General features: G+C 56.0%; 1 protein-coding gene across 12 annotated transcripts in view; it reads right to left on the bottom strand.

Moving 5' to 3' along the window:
* MTSS2 (MTSS I-BAR domain containing 2) overlaps positions 1-17451 on the bottom strand; it is a 94209-nt gene that overhangs the window by 46948 nt on the left and 29810 nt on the right. The gene's annotated exons all lie outside the window — the stretch shown is intronic.

The raw sequence follows: 17451 nt of genomic DNA, 5'->3' as shown, positions 1-17451 counted from the left end.
CCGGGAGAGATTCCCGTGGGAGAAGGGATTCCCGTACCAGGAATGGGATCCCAAAGGGGAAGTGAAACCATAGAGGATCAGGAGACAGCTAGTAGTCCCCCAGAATTACCACCACAGGCTACTGTACCTGGCCCACAATGTCCCTCTCTCGGGACACCAGGGAATCCAGCACACCAGCAGAGGCTGCTACGGAACTTTTACTGGCCCGGGGTTGCTGATGCTGTCCAGCAATACTGCAGGTCCTGCGACCCCTGCCAGAGGGTGGGGAAGGCCCTGGACAAGGGGATAAGCTTTGAGGCCCCTGCCCATCATAGAGGAGCCTTTCCAGAAGGTGGCCGTGGACATAGTGGGACCCCCCCAGCAAGGCAACTCGGACAGGGAAAAAATACATTCTGATAGATTTTGCTACTCGCTATCCCGAGGCAGTGGCTCTGTCTTCCAACGAGGCAGACACTGTGGCAGACGCACTGCTGTCCATTTTCAGCAGAGTGGGGTTCCCCAAGGAGGTCCTTACAAACCAGGGCTCCAATTTTATGTCAACTCTGCCCCGGTGCTTTTGGGAGAAGTGTGGGGTCCGACACACCTGGGCCTCAGCGTATCACCCCCACTCCAACGGGCTGGTGGAGAGGTTCAATGGGACCCAAAAGATGCTGCTAAAAACCTTTATGAGCCAGCACCCGCAGGACTGGGACAAGTATCTACCCCACCTGCTGTTTGCGTACCAGGAAGTGCCCCAGGAATCAACCGGGTTCTCTCCTTTTGAGAGAGGGGGGAGGAGAGTGAGGGGACCCCTGGACTTGATGAGGGACGAATGGGAGGGGAAGGCCTCCCCCGATGGAGAATCAGTGGTAGAGTATGTACTGCCTTTCCGGGAAAAGCTCGCTGAGCTCATGGCTTGGCTGGGGAGAATCTAGCCAGGGCCCAAGGGAAGCAGCAGGTCTGGTACCACCGCTCAGAGCGTGCCCACTCCTATGCCACCGGGGACCAGGTGATGGGTCTTATCCCCGTGAGAAAGAACAAACTACAGGCTGCCTGGGACGGGCCCTTGAAGGTCATCAAGCAGCTGAATGAGGTGAACTATGTGAGGGAACTCTCTAACGGGCTCACAGCCACTGGGTGTACCATGTCAACTTGACAAAGTCATACGGGGGGGGGAGGGATAGCTCAGTGGTTTGGGCAGTGGCCTGCTAAACCCAGGGTTGTGAGTTCAATCCTTGAGGGGGCCATTTAGGGATCTGGGGAAAAATCTGTCTGGGGATTGGTCCTGCTTTGAGCAGGGGGTGGGACTAGATGACCTCCTGAGGTCCCTTCCAACCCTGATATTCTATGATTCTATGGTACTTTGACAGGGAGAATTTGGTTGTGGCCAGTGGGAGGAGCAGGGAGATAATCCCTTAGTGGATCTATTCCCTGAGACGGGGCCGGCCCTTCGCTGGAATCAATTCCCCTCTCTGACCAGCTAACCCCTGCCCAGCAGGCAGAGATCAGAGAGGTGCTGGGTTCCTACCAGCAGCTGTTCTCCAACCAGCCTGGGCTCACTAACCTGGCTGTCCACCAGGTGGAGACAGGAGCCCACCCCCCTGTAAGATGCTCCCCATTCCGGGTCACTGGGAAAACAGCCCAGAACCTGGAGAGAGATGTGTCAAGGCTTTAGGGGTGATCCAGCCGTCCTCCAGCCCACAGGCCTCTCCTTTGGTGTTGGTCCCCAAGAAGGATGGGTCAATCCAGTAGATTACCAGAGGCTTAATGCCATCACCAAGTTTGATGCCTACCCCATGCTTAGGCCTGATAAACTCCTAGACAAGCTAGGGGAGCTCGTTATCTCACTACTGGATCTCACCAAGGGCTTCTGGCAAGCACCTTTGGATCTGGATGTCCGGGTGAAATCTGCTTTTATCACCCCTCTGAGCTCATAGAGTTCCTGGTCCTACCTTTTGGCTAGGGGGCATCTGCCACCTTCCAGTGCCTGGTGGACCAGTTACTCAAGGAAATGGAGAATTTTGCCCTGGCGTATATTGATGATATCTGTGTTTTTAGCCAGACCTGGGAGGACCATGTGTCCCAGGTTAAACAAGTGCTGGACCGGCTCTAGGAGGATTACCATCGGTACATGGAACGTGAGGACCATGTACGAGTCAAGAAAGATGGCGCAGGTCACAGCAGAGATGAGGAGCAACAACCTGACCCTACTAGGCATTAGCGAGACAAGATGGACGCAAGCTGGATAGAGACGACTGTTGACAGGAGAGCTGTTGCTGTATTCCGGACATGAAGAGAGCGACGCACCCCACACACAGGGAGTAGGCTTCATGTTGTCCAAGCAGGCACAGAGAGCACTGATTGGTTGAGAGGCACATGGTTCCAGGATCATCACAGCATCCTTCAGAACTAAAATGAAGAGGATTAAGATGAATGTTGTACAGTGCTATGCTTCAACCAATGACAGTGAAGAGGGGGACAAAGACTATTTTTACAACAGACTTCAGAAAATATTAGAGATTCTCCCAGACAAAGACATTACCATCCTTACGGGAAACTTTAATGCCAAAATTGGACCTGACAACACAGGATATGAACAAGTCATGGGGACCCACGCTCTGGGAGAGATGAGTGAGAATGGAGAGAGATTTGTGTGCACTTAACAACCTGGTCATAGGAGGCAGCAACTTTCCTCACAAGTGGATCCACAAGAGTACCTGGGTATCGCCAGCAGGCACGATAGAAAACCAGATCGATCATGTCTGTATTAGTAAGAAGTTCAGAAGATCTTTGCAGGACGTTAGAGTTAGAAGAGGAGCAGACGTAGCGTCCGACCATCACTTAGTGGTGGCCAGATTGAAGCTGAAGCTGAAGAAGAACTGGATAGATGCGTCAGATAGAAGAGCAAAGTACAATGTCAGCCTTTTGAAGGATCATAAGATCAAGAAAGATTTTGGACTGACGCTGAAGAATAAGTTTTCAGTACTACAGGATTGGTCTGAGGAAGAGGAAGACAGTGTATCCATCAGATGGCAGAAAGTGAGAGAGACACTTAGGTCAGCATGCCAGGAAGTGCTTGGAATCAAGAAATACCAGCAGAAAGAGTGGATCTCAGCAGAGACCTTGACTAAGATAGAAGATAGAAGAAGAAGAAGGCAGTAGTTAATAACAGCAGGACTAGAGCAGCAAAGGCTAAAGCGCAAAAAGAGTATGCTGAAGCCCATAGAGCAGTGAAGAGGAATATTAGGAAGGATAAGAGAGATTATGTGGATGGACTGGCAGCAGAAGCAGAACAGGCAGCATACAATGGTAATATGAAACAGCTGTATGACATCACCAAGCGACTGTCTGGAAAGTTCAGCAAGCCAGAACGTCCCGTCAAAGACAAGCAGGGAAAGTCTATAACTGAAATAGAACAACAGATGAATAGATGGGTGGAGCACTTTGAGGAACTTCTAAATAGACCAGCACCACTAAATCCACCAGACATTGACCCAGCCAACGAAGACCTTCCAATCCACTGTGATAGACCTACCAGAGATGAGATCAGAAAAGCCATCACTATGATGAAGAACAGGAAGGCGGCTGGACCTGACGATATTCCAGCAGAGGCCCTGAAAGTAGATCTGGATGCTTCAGAGGAAATGCTGTACCCCCTTTTTGAGAAGATATGGGAAGAAGAAGTGATTCCGGCAGACTGGAAAGAGGGATAACCTTATTAAAATCCCCAAGAAAGGAGACCTCAGCAATTGTGCCAACTACAGAGGAATCACACTTCTGTCGGTGCCAGGGAAGGTCTTCAACCGAGTTCTCTTAGAGAAAACGAAGGATGCCGTCGATCCACAGCTACGAGATGAGCAGGCAGGTTTCCGGCAAAATAGATCATGCACGGACCAGATAGCAACGCTCCGCATCATAGTCGAGCAGTCTATGGAATGGAACTCCTCGTTGTACATCAACTTTGTTGACTACGAGAAAGCATTCGATAGCGTGGAACGAGAGACTCTCTGGAAGCTCCTTCGGCACTATGGCATCCCAGCAAAGGTGGTTAACCTGATTAAGAACTTACATGACGGCATACACTGTAGAGTGATCCATGGAGGGCAGCTTACAAACAGCTTCCAGGTGCGAACCGGAGTCAGACAAGGATGTTTGTTGTCACCATTTCTCTTTCTCCTTGTCATTGATTGGATTATGAAGATATCCACTTATGAGCGCAGGAACGGAATCCAGTGGACATTGTGGACCCAGCTTGATGACCTGGACTTTGCTGACGACCTTGCACTCCTTTCGCATAGCAAACAGCAGATGCAAGAGAAGACCAACGTAGTGGCAGCCGTGTCATAACAGGTTGGCCTCAACATCCACAAGGACAAGACCAAGATCCTCAAGATTAACTCCATCAGTAATGACCCAGTCACACTGAATGGAAGCCATCTGGAAGAAGTGCAGTCCTTCACCTACCTAGGCAGCATCATCGACCAACAGGGTGGCACGAACGCAGACATCAAAGCAAGGATCGGTAAGGCAAGAGCAGCTTACTTACAGCTCAAGAACATCTGGAGCTCCAGAGAGCTGTCTTTGGCAACAAAGATTAGACTGTTCAACTCCAATGTGAAATCAGTTTTATTGTATGGAGCTGAAACCTGGAGGACAACTAAAACAACCACCAGGAAGATCCAGACCTTCATAAATAGTTGCCTTAGAAGGATTCTCCAGATCCGCTGGCCAGACACCATCAGCAACATCTACCTCTTGGAGAGGACCCGTCAACTTCCAGCAGAGGAAGAAATTAGAAGGAGAAGGTGGGGCTGGATAGGACACACACTACGCAAGCAGCCAACCAACATCACTTGACAGGCATTGCGGTGGAACCCCCAAGGCAAGCGGAAAAGAAGCTGTCCAAGAAACACCTGGCGACGCGACCTTCAGGCTGATAGCATAAAAATGGGCTATACCTGGAACCAGCTAGAGCAAATGGCCCAGGATAGAGAACTCTGGAGATCTGTGGTTGGCGGCCCATACCCCGATTGGGGTGACGGGCATGAGAGAGTGAGTGAGTGGACCGGCTCCGGGATGCAGGTCTGACTATAGAAGCTGGGAAGTGCAAAGTGGGGATGTCAGAGGTGTCATACTTGGGCCACAAGGTGGAGCAGCTGCCTAAAGCCAGAGCTAGCCAAGGTGGAGGTGATCAGAGAGAGCCTGGGGAGTGGGCCAAAGAAGAAGGTCCAGGCTTTCATTGGGATGGTGGGCTACTACCGGAATGCTCCGAGGTCAGACCCAGGAAGGTCGAAGCTGTGTGAGCTTCTTGCCCTGGCGACAGTCTGCTCAGAGAGAGGAGGCTCCCCCAGAGTCTGGACTGGCTTCATAGGGAGTAGTTCCAGAGCATCGCCCGGGGACTCCATGACACACCGTACTGCCAATGGATAGAAAAGGTGAGGCTAGGTCAGAGAGGAGATGGCCTGAAGGCGCTATGGACGAGTGATAACCCAGCCAGTAGCATGCTGAAGTTGATGAGAGCTGAGTCATTGACTTAAATGGGGTCGGGTGGGATACTAAGCAAACGCACCTGCAACCTGCCTCATGGAAGCAGTCTCAGTGATTTCAGTGGGACTTAGTCACATGTGTGAAACTGAGCACACGTGCGGCTGTTTGCAGGCTCAGGACCCACGTCAGGTCCCCTCTCTTTGCAGCACCATGCATAGCTAGTGATAAGTGCTACGGAAGCTGTGCTGCACACATCCACCTGCTGCCACAGAACTCACCCCCAGAATCGCCGCACTGTCTAAAAAGAGGTTGCAGCCCTAACGGTTGCTGAGCAAACCGCGACAGCCTGAATCAAATGTAACCAATGCAGAGTTGTCTTCCTGAGTCTACATACAGCCTGAAACAAGAGCTCATCGAGAGAGAGAGATGAACTGCTCCCATTAGCTTAATGGTTGTTGTCCCTGAAACCTAATGATGATCACAGCATGTCAATATAGTTCATTCTTTCACCCCCAATCAGTTAGCAAACATATCCAGCTAGTGCGCGGAGTGGGGGGCTGGTTGTTGTCCAGGATTGCGGAGGCAGTGAGCTAGGAATTTCAGGCTCTGAGCCTTCTTGGGAAGGACAGAGATCCATCACACACACACCCCGCCCCGGGACCAAAAGCTCCCAACATCTTCTTGGTACCAAAACCTCAAACTGACTGCTGACCCCTTCCGGATACCAAATGTTCCAGCTACCAAGTCCAGCTTTCCTGACAACTTCCCCAGCACAGCTGTGTGCTGTCAATCCAATACCCTGCAGCACACCAGCAACTTGCACTGAATCTAGTCGTCACGGGGCCACCACAAGGGCAGGATGGTGAGGAATGCCTGGCTCGATTTCCCCGCAGCGGATGATAAAAGCCTGCGATTTGGAATGCAGTCCCAGCTGCTGCGGGGGTTCCGGTGTGCTGCTAAGTGCAGGGCCCTCATGGCACAGAGCTGAGGTCTGGCTGTGCAGAGTGCAGACGGCCCCGGGAGGACACAGTAATCACGAGCACACCTGAGCCTCGTAAGCACGACAGTAAAACTCCTGCATCAATCGTAGGGGCTGAGGCATCCCCCCTTGACTTCCATGGAAATTAGATCAGGCCCTTAATTTGCATAGAATCTTTCAGCGCAAAGTGCTTTTTAATGTACATACAGCACCACTGAAGTGCAGTCACCTCTGGGGAGGAGGACAGCAGCCACCCAGGTAGAACAATGCACAGCTGTGGGGGTATAAGGGTATTGGTCAAGCATGCTTGGGCAAGTCCTTCCTTTACAGACAGTGCTCCAGGATCTCTGATACGCACATCATGCATACATGAAGTCAGTTTTTAAGCCCCCACGTATGGTGTGATAAAGCACATATAAAATGCCCTGCAAAGCCTCAGAACATGTGTTACAAATATCAAGCACACTGGCCGGATCTGCACTGTTTTAAGTACCTTTTACACACGGTTACATATTTCAGATGCATGCAAAGCCAAGAAATAAACCCACGTACGCAGACAGCACTGTTTCTGGGTCTCCCCTCCCCCTCCGCGAGTCTTTTCACTTCTGCTCCTTATCTCTGCACCAGCGCAGACTCTGCAGATGCCATCGGTAGAGCCCTAGAATGGGGCACTGGGATCCATTGGGCCATGCAGCAGCAGGACTGCATAGGGGATGGTTTCCATAACAGCACAGCCTAGCTCCCTGGCTGGCTTTCTGTTTGATGGAACGGCCGGAGGATTGAGGGGTGGGGGTCGCTGGCAGACCAGGGTACAGGAAGGAGCACATGGACTGCAGGGGAGAGGAGAAGAACGTGAACCAGGGAAGGGGGAAAAGGGGCTTATCATATTTTCCACCCCCAGGAACCGAAATACCCCGAGGAGACCAGATCTCACATTAATCCAGCTGCATCCATTTGGCATTAAAAACAGCCAGTGAAAACTGCAAACACTGTTCCAAACCTCCAGACATCTAGGCACAGGCACTGCGGGGCTGGGGAGACATGCCCACCCTCAGACCTTTTAAATATATTTCTTTACTGAAATGGGCATCCAAGGCATATCGGAGATTCCTGCTCCAGTGAGCTGGACCTCACTTTACCAAGCACAGGCCCTGCTCCTACCTTGCCAGCACTGGGATAACCCAACATTTGTTCATCTCTGGTACGTATTTCAGTTTCCGTTTTGTTGGAGTCCAATACAGAGCACAAATCAAGAATGAACATGGTGAAATTATTTTTCATGATGATTATTTCTTGGTATGTTTTCCTTTGGAACACAAGAGCCTCCCATTCTTCCAGCCCCAGCTAGGTTTCCCACACATGGTTTCAGGGTCCAGTGTTATTTAACACATTCCAGTAAAACATGAGTAACAAGTGTAGATACACCAGGTGCATTTAGCATAGCCCAAGAGTGAGAGGTGCTTTCTGGCAGGGAGCTCCTGGGTCACGAAGTCCAGACCCCTGCTATCACAGGCAACCCATCAGTTCATCCCCTTCATACGTTTATCAAGCTCCATCTTCATACTACCACTCCTCTGTTTGGGACACTGCTCCAGCACCTCACTCCTCTGACAGTGAGAAACTTCCTAATCCCATGTGTACAGGGTAACAAGCCAGCAAGTATTTGGACCGCTGCCCCCTACTGGGCAGGATCAGGGCTGCGCCAATGTGTTAATGGAAAGGGACGGAAGGGACACTGGTTGCTGAAAGCACGGGGTGCTCAGACCTGCAGTTTGTGGCGCGACAACAGGGTGATGGGCACTGGAAATTACAGACTCAATGTTCAGACTCCATGGTCCAATAACGGCACTGGGGCAAATGTCCCAAACTTTGGTGGAGCTCCATGTGCAAGTCATTTGGTGGTGGTGGTGGGGGGGGAGATCTCTGCATGTGTGCAAAGCCTCTAGAGAGCACCTGAACGCAGCTGCATAAGGTGGGTCTGTGCCCTCTGGGTACCAGCCAGCCAGCAGAGGCGTTGCACGGTGACCCAGCGTTCAGCAGCCTGGGGAGGAATGGGCCTGTCTGTACAGGATCTGTTTGAGCTGCAGGGCTGCCCTGTAGATGCCACATTGACCGATGGGAGATGTAGGTGCTCAGCCTCTGCTCCAAACGGTGATACAGCCACGTCTCTCCCCCAGCCCGGGCCTTCTGCTGCCTGGCCTGTGCCGGGCCCAGCCCAGACGCAGCTGAGCTCCCGTGCCGCAGTGGTGGGCAGGGACGGCTGGACACGGAGGGGAGCCGCAGGACAAACTGAGGCAAGGAACAAAGCCTGGTTTCAGTTGGGGCTGCTGACGTGCAGCGACTGCCCTTCCCACCTGCCTTCTGGCTGGGCTGAGAACTCCCCAGGACAGCGCCTTCGGGGAGTCAGGACAAGTGGCAGCCCCGCTTTTCCATTCAGGGCCTGGACCCCAGGCAACACCCAGCTCAGTCATCACGGGTAACGTGGCCACCCCCAGCTAGGCCCCATCACCCCCACCATTCCTACAGCTCCTGGTCTCCCTTTCCCCCGAGCTCTGGGAATCAAGATCCGGGTTGGAACGGGGTTTGGGCTTCAATAACCCTCATGCTCAGCCATCCAAGGAGAGGTTGGGGCATATCTAACGCCATCACTAGCTTCTTCCTCAGAGCTTCCACAGGCTGCAGGAACGCAGCCCCGGCTGTCACAACTGAGCCTCCCTGGCCCCTGCCATCGCAACCCCTCCCCCTCAGGGGGCTGTGGCTGCCCCAAGTAGACCTGACACGCTCGTCCTCATCTGCCCCCATGCCCAGCCAGTTGGCATTTTCACACTAGGGGATCACTACCCCACCCCCTCCAGGGCCAGCTCCGCTGGGCATAGGCCCCCTTCCCCCTCCCCCCTTCTGTGCCCTTCATCCCTGTCGCTGGGACCTCCCCGACTGCACCCTCCACCTCTGCTCCCTCTGCAGAGCAGCTCGGCCCCCGCCCCCTTCCCTCTCCCCAGGGCAGGTGCTGGTTAAGGGCAGCCCACTGCCTGGCTGAGAGGCAGGGGGAAATGATTGATGGGCTGTCGGGCTGCACTCCCCACTCCCCCAATCCCGCTGAGTGGCAGGTCTGAGCTGGGGCCGGCCTTTCCCCCTGCTCCCTGACTCCACCCCGTTGATTCTTATGTCCATCTGGTGTCTCTTCTCCATCCCTTGGCCACTTGCTCCTCACTCTTCTCACCCTCGTCCCGACACTCCTCTTTCCGTCTCTGTTCCCACACTGTCACGCGGGTCACTCGCTCAGACCTGGTGCTGGGTTCCGTGCCTAGACTCTGCCTGTGTTCCCATGCTGCATGCCCTGGGTTTCCGCCTGCACCCTGGCAGCCAGGCTGTGGGGAGCAGCTGGCATCCTGCAGGGCATCCCGAGATACAGCAGGCTCAGAGAGGGGCAGGCGCATGCCGCCGAGAGGAGTTAAGTGTTTAAGCGATCTAATCCATAGCAGTGCAGTAGGCTAGTGTGTCTGTAGACAAATCTGATTCCATCTAAAGCTGCCTCCTGCCTGCACAGCTCCAGATGGCCTGGATACCGCGAGTCTGGAAAACAGGCTGGGCCCATCTGCTGTGAACAAGCCGAGCAGTGGAAAGCGGGGCTCTGAGCTGCCAAAAGCGGGAGCCGGGCGCCCCAGAAATGCCCATCCCCCACATTGCCAGCTGGGTAGCGGACAGCAGAGGAGTGGGCAGTTTGGAGCACTGGGGTTTATGCTTTTCACTGGGGTTTTGCTGTCTTAGGGAGACATTTCTGGGGTGGACTGAGGTGAAAGCTGGTCTCACAGCATTTCAGTGCCTGGGCGGAGGAGGTCCCATAAGGAGGCTGGATCCCACAGGTAGCCCCCAGGAGGCACAAAGCTCATAAGGACAATCAGCTGCTGACCTACAGAGACCAGTCACAGAGAATTATGGGACCATCCAGTCTGAGCTCCTGCACAACACAGACGACACACCTGGGAAGCCAAACCTAGAACCTTGGTTCTTCTGCTCCAAACTACAAGCCTCTACCCCCTCACCAGGATCTCCACACCCAGCCCTGCTGGAGAAAAGGGGCGTGCCCTGCCCGTGCCAAAGGCAGGAGAGCGTGTTCATTCAGTAGTAGCAGCACCTAGTCCATGTGCCCAGCACCTCCCGTCTGGCACCCAAACAGCAGCCCCAAGCCAGCACTCAGCCCTCCAAAGGCAAACATCAGCTCTCCCACACCCCCAATCCCATGATCCTTTGCGTCCCCAAAGCACTGCTGGATTCGGCTGGGCCTCGGCAAGCCAGCACAGATGGTTTGGGTTCTAGGTTGCCAGAGGTGGAGAACCACCAGCCTATCCTATGGTACTGATCCAGGGCCTAATCCTGTCTGGTGCAGAGCGTCCGCAGTGCCCGAGCACTACCGGCTTCACGGTTTGCCGGGCAGCCTCCAGACCCTGCGCCCCTGGCCGGGCGCTTCCCCTCCCGGGCTCTGGCTGCGCTGGGGAAGCAAACCGTGAAGGTGGTAGTGCTCGGGCAGCTGTTTCGCGTGGCTGGGAGGCAGGAGGGGGAATGCGGGGCGCTCAGGGGAGGGGGCGGAGTTGGGGCGAGGACTTTGGGGAAGGGGCGGAGTTGGGGCAGGGAAGGGGCGGGGCCAGGGCCCCGTGAAGTGTCAGGCCTCCAGGCAGCCGGCAGGCGGAAGCCTGGGAAGCCCAGAGCCTCGCTGCCATCCATGGGTCTGAAGAGCCGCACGAGAGAGGGAGGAAGAGAGCGAAAGACAGTAGCTCCGGCAGGGCTGGGAAATAAGAGAGTCGGGGAAGCGGCTGCTGCCTCTTGTGGGCAGATCACTTGAGGTGACGGGAAGCCCTGCAAGGAGACGCAGGGCGTAGAGAGAAGCAAGGCCCAGCTGTTTGGCAACGTGGGGCATTTCAGCAGCATCTCCTGGACTGTGCCACATGACACTAACCCAGCTCCTGAGGCGCTGTGCTGCCCACTGCGCGCCCACGGAGTAGGAGGGAGGCAGAGCCCTACGGCTCCACGTGGCTGGGGCCAGACGGGAGGAACGGCGACTCTGTTACACCAACCCTCCGCGGTCGGAGGCGGGAGCCCTGCGAGGGGCCACAGACCCGGGTCTGGCTCACCTTGTCACGGGTCTCTATCAGGGCCGGCTTTGGGACCTGCGGGGCCCAATTCGACTCCCCGGCGGCGGTCCAGGTCTTCGGCGGCACTTTGGCGGCGGGGAGTCCGCTCTGCGTCTTCCGCAGCACTGAAGGACCCCCCGCCGCCGAAGTGCCGCCAAAGACCTGGAGTGGACCACCACCGGGTGAGTAAAAAAAATTTAAAATGCTAAAAGGCGCCTAAGGCGCGATTCCGGGGAAGCGGTGGAATTGGCCTAAAGCCGGCCCTGGTCTCTACGGAGGGTCACACTTCAGATGGCGCTTTCTGTGTGGCTAGGGAGCCAGAAACGGGGCTGTGCCACCTTCCCCCTCTGAGTGCTGGCTCAGATCCAGGCCAGGCCTGGCCACCCACTGTCACCATCTTGATGGTTGGTGGCCGGCGTGAAACAAGCGGGGATCCTGTCCCACGCCAAGCAGCAGCCTCAGCGGAGAGGCCTGAATGGGCCACGCAGCCTGTGTCCTCCAGGGCAGGGCTTTGGCTGGGCGACGGGGGCGTCTTTCCGCGACAGCGCATGCTGCACCTGTCGTGTGGCTCTGTGACCGGGTGTGCTGCTCACTGCAGGACAGCGCCTCCTCCTGGCCGTTCTGGGGATTAGCTGTGCACAGCCGATGCCCCTTCCAACGGTTGTGCGCCGTCTCTTCCTCCCTCTGTGGCCCCTCTCTCGCTCCAGGAACCGCAGCACCTCTGCGTGACTCGGCCCTCCGGCCAGGTCACTGTGGATCAAAGGCCGGCAGTCCTCCCCTCCCATGCACTACCCCAGGTGCCGCTCTCTCAGCAGCTGGCTGGGCCCGTCCTCTACTCCGGGTTCCAGCTCAGGCACCCTCCAAACAGCAGCCAAGGTCTGGGTCTGCACCCTGCCTAGGGTTGTCAACTTTCTAATGGCACAAAACCGAACATCCCTGCCCCACGCCCTGCCCCTTCCTCGATGCCTCACCCCATCCCTTCCCCGACACCCCGCACCACCCCTTCTCCGAGGCCCCGTCCCTGCTCGCTCCATCCCCTCTCCCTCCGTCGCTTGCTCTCTCCCACCCTCACTCACTTTCACCACTGTGGCAGGGGGTTGGGGTGTGGGAGGAGGGTGAGGGCTCCAGCTGGGGGTGCAGGCTCTGGGGTGGGGCCGGGGATGAGGGGCTTGGGCTGCAGGAGAGGGCTCCGAGCTGAGGCAGCGGGTTGGGGTGTGGAAGGGGTATGGGCTCTGGGCTGGGCGTGTGGGCTCCAGGGTGGGGCAACAAATGAGGGGTTCAGGGTGCAGGAGGGGGCTCTGGGATGGGGCAGGGGGCTGGGAAGGGCTACAGACTGCAGGCTTCGGGGTGGGGCTAGAAACGAGGGGTTCAGGGTGCAGGAGAGGGATCCAGGCTGGGGCAGGGGGTTGGGGTGAGGGCTCTGGCTCAGGGTGCGGCCAGAGTTTGGGGTGCAGGAGGGGGCTCCAGGCTGGGGCAGGGGGTTGGGATCCCGGGGGGGGAGAGTGAGGACTCCAGCAGGGGGCATAGGTTCTGGAGTGGGGCCAGTGTTTGGGGTGCAGGACGGGGTGCAGGGTACGGGCTCCAGGTGGTGCTTACCTCAGGCAGCTCCCGGGAAGCTGCCGATATCTTCCTCCAGCTCCTAAGCAGAGGCGTGACCATGTGGCTCTCCGTACTGCCCGTGCCTGCAGGCACCGCCCCCTCAGCTCCCATTGGCCACGGTTCCCGGCCAATGAGAGCAGCTGAGCTGGCGCTGGGGGCAGGGGCAGCGCACACTGCCCCGCTGGCTGTCCCTCTACCTAGGAGCCAGAGGGAGATGCAGGCAGCTTCCTGGGAGCCACGTGGAGGTGGGTAGGGAGCCTGCCTGCGCCGCCAACCGACTTTTAACGGCCTGACCGGAGCTGCCAGGGTGCCTTAACCCTGCCGCCTTTCCATGAGCCGTTTCCTCACCTTCTGGCCCTCACCTCCCTTCTCCCCAGAGTAACCGTGGGCTCCTTGTTTCTATAGCTCCCGACTCACCTCCCTTCCCCCAGGAGTGACTGCAGCCCCCTCTGCTTCCACTCTCCTAGAAGATAGATTAGGGCTGGAAGAGCTCTCAGGAGGTCATCTAGTCCCACCCCCTGCTCAAAGCAGGACCAACACCAACTAAATCATCCCAGCCAGGGCTTTGTCAAGCCTGACCTTAAAAAAGGATGGAGATTCCACCAGCTCCCTAGGTAACCTATTCCAGTGCTTCACCCCCTCCCCCCCCGTGAAATAGTGTTTCCTAATATCCAGCCTAGATCTCCCCCACTGCAACTTGAGACCATTGCTCCTTGTTCTGTCATCTGCCACCACTGAGAACAGCCGAGCTCCATCCTCTTTGGAACCCCCCTTCAGGTAATTGAAGGCTGCTATCAAATCCCCCCTCACTCTTCTCTTCTGCAGACTAAACAAGCCCAGTTCCCTCAGCCTCTCCTCATAAGTCATGTGCCCCAGCCCCCTGACCCTGTCTTTCTACAAGCCCTGCCTGCTCCCCACAGGTGAGCTCGCCAATCAGAACTTTCCTCCAGGCCTGATTTGCCCAGATTGCAGACAACTGGCCCAATCCAGCTCTTGCAGGGCCAGCGTGGGGAGCTCACCCCGCCACAGGCTAGTGCAGGTTCCCACGCTGGCACGTTTCACTAGCTCTGCACTGAGAGGAGCAGGGGGCTCAACAGAAGCAATGTACACTGCTCTCTTTGGTGGGCAGCCCTGGTGTGTGGAGTGTGTGATAACTGGTTATATAGTGCAGGGGAACGTGTCTTCTTCATCCCTAACTCACAACTGGTGTGGAGAGAGACTTTGCTCCCTGGGCTGGTGACTCCATCTTCCACCTAACACCAGCTTCTGGCCTCAGAGAGACTTCTGCTTTTCTGCTCAAGCCCTCTGTCGCTGCAGAGGATCGGGCAAAGGCAGAGTCCATTACATGTCGGCCCAGTGATCCAGTTCATGGTCTTCTCCTCTCAAAGGCTGCCCCACAACCCATTTCAGCCGAGCACCAGCATTCAGGTTCTGCTCTTTGTGGCAATACCCAGACTTCATTCCAAGTGGAGGTCCAAACCCGTTTCGGGCTCTTTTTCCAGTTGTGTGGGAATGACACAGTGACACACGCATGAACTGACTAGTGAACTGCTTTCACGGCTGATTCTCACAAATGAACCTGGCCTGGATTTTTTTGTCCTCATAGAAGAGACTCCAGGGAGCCAGATGTCATACTGATCAGTGACAGCCAGACAACACAATGGGCCAAACCCAGCCCTGCAGCAACTGCAGAGCTCCATGGCAGACCAAACCCGAGCTCCAAGTGCCATCTTTGTGCCTTAGTTGACAGACAGGGGTCAGATTCAGCCCTGGTGTAGGGCAGCCTTGGGCCCATAGCCTGAATCCAACCAAGGCGCAGCGCCCCACAGCTGGCATTAGCAGTGTCTTGTGCGGTCTGAATGTATCAGAACCACGCTGTCCCCAGAAAGCAATCTGCCCTGTCCCCCACGGTCCCATCTGCCATTGCAGCTCTTCCATGCCCCACAGAGAAGCGTCTGTGCTCCGAGAGCCTGCACAAGGGTCCCGCCGTGTTCAGGAGCAAAGCTAACGAACTATGGGGAAAAACACACAATTGGCCCCAGCTGCCAGCACAGCCTGGCCATGCCGCCTGACAGCCCTGCCCGACCGAGTCTAGCGCTCTGGAAGGAGAAGCTGCCCCACACAGTCACGGTCCACCCTGCTTCCCTTCGGCTGGGCCAGGGAGACAGCCCCACCGCATGAACTGCACTGTAGCCCTGGTGACCCAGTCCAGCCACGGGCCCCAGCCCTGCTCCCCCATCATGCTTGAGAGACCAGGCCCTGGCCCCAAGGAGGCAAGACAGCTTGGGTTCACAGACTGGTTACCAATGAGGGTTTTTAACTGGTCTGACAATCCCAGTCCTCGGCACACCGTGTCCTGGGTCTTAGCCCTGTCCGGTTCTCCTCAGCTCACCCCTGGGCAATTGTAGGTTAAGCCCCAATTGTATTATCTCTCTTCAATCTGGGTTTGCTGGCTACACTGACGGTAGCCGCTGTCACGGGGCCAGGCACCATCAGACGCAGATCAAATCCAATCAGATCTGGAGCAGCCAGTGCTGTAGTCACCTAGTTTCCCCACTGGGGGGGGGGGGGGGGAAGTATAGATCTCATTTGCATATGCAAATGACCACCCATAATGCATTCTGCCAGGGCCACCTCCGGCACACACAGATAGGTGTGTCAGGAAGTGCATGTCACTCCTAAGGGTCCCCTCCCCACAGCTGCTCCCTCGAGGTTTCCATTGACTACCCCTCAATGGTATCACTGGGCAGAGGCACGGTGAGCAGGAGGCCAGTGGGGAGTGAGGATGCGTAGGAGGTGAACACACAGGGATGTCACAGGAGATTAGTGATGTCCTCGTGCCGCTGGCCTCTCCCCTCCTTGCCCAAAATCAGTCATGCACCCAGGCTATCCGGGAGAGAAACCCTGGGATAACTCAGAACAACATGCGCTCCGTGAAGAAAACAACAGTCTCTGTGTTTTGGGTTGTCCCCATCTCTGTGACCCCACCCAAACCTCGGGGTCCAGCTAGGAGCTGCTGGAGCCAGCAGCCTTGGCCTGAGCCCTCCCCCCAATCCTCAGTGGCATCTGACCTCCTTTCTAAATCCCAGCCTTGCTTTGCTGGCTTTTCTATTTCCTGTGCCCCAATCTCCAGTAATCACACAGACATCTGTCCACGGCTTCCCTTCATGCCCCTTGGCCGGGGATCCGGCACCTTGGCTGCAGTCGGGGAGGGGGAAGAAGGCGCTGAGGCGAGGCCCGGGGGGACAAGACACACAAACACATCTGCACTGGCCATCTGCAGCGTAGTGCAGCCCAACTCTCGTTAGCACTGCAGAGAGGCCAGGCCTGTACAGGGCCTCTAAAGGGGAAGGAGCATTCAAGAGTGGGGCCAGTGGGGGTCAAGGCAAGCTGAGCCCAGCTTCCAGCCGGGCTCCTGGGAGCGGGTCAGTAACTCACAGGGGGCTGGCTAACCCCCTGCCCAGTGGGATCCTGTCACTGGCTTCCACTCTTCGCTTCTTAATGTTGAAGTGGGTGCTCCGGTGAGAGAGAGGAGAATGGGGATGCTGCACATCTGATCAGCAGAAGGGCACTGCCCTTCCAGCCCCCGCTGCCCTTATCACCAGACAATACCGCTGCCATCGCTCTGCCCAGCCCCAGCCTCTCTGGCTGAGGATCCCAAAGCACCTTGCAAACATGGACAAATTCACGTTGCAGGCGGGCACCATTGTCCCCGTTTTACAGCTGGGGAAACTGAAGCGCAGAGACGCTCAGTCCTGAAGCCATGCAGCACATCAGTCAGGAAGAGAACACAGGAGTCCTGGCTCTCCTGCTCTAAGCATACAGCGCTGGCTTTCTCAAACACAGGCGGGGAATCCTTTGCATGTCCTAATGCAGCTGCTCCTCCCACCTCTCCCTTCAACAGCCAGTAGGCATGAAATGATGGAGCAGGTGTTTGAAGTTCACACTCGCCCTCGGTGATGCGCTCTAGGATGTGTGACTAGAGCTACACAGAGAAAGAAACTCACGTAAAGCCCGGCGCGATACAACACACGCCAGGCACAGTTTGTTCACCCACCCTGTTCACTGCATGATATTTGTTCTGTGACATTAGTTCTAAGTGGTCATTCAAGCAACCAACAAAAACCCATTGCCCAATAGCTGGGCTTTACCCAAACTGAGGAATTCAAGCCCTGTCCACACTAGGAAATTGACTCACTGCTGAAGGCAGATGTCAGCAACGGGTCCCCCTGAACCAGTGCTGGAAACACTGAAATGGCTCATTTGGACGGAACAAAA

The sequence above is a fragment of the Chrysemys picta genome, chromosome 14 (genome assembly GCF_011386835.1).
Source record: "Chrysemys picta bellii isolate R12L10 chromosome 14, ASM1138683v2, whole genome shotgun sequence".
In the NCBI taxonomy this organism is placed as follows: Eukaryota; Metazoa; Chordata; order Testudines; family Emydidae; genus Chrysemys; species Chrysemys picta.
The sequence above is the reverse complement of the archived record's forward strand: the minus strand, read 5'-3'. Positions and strand labels throughout refer to the sequence as shown.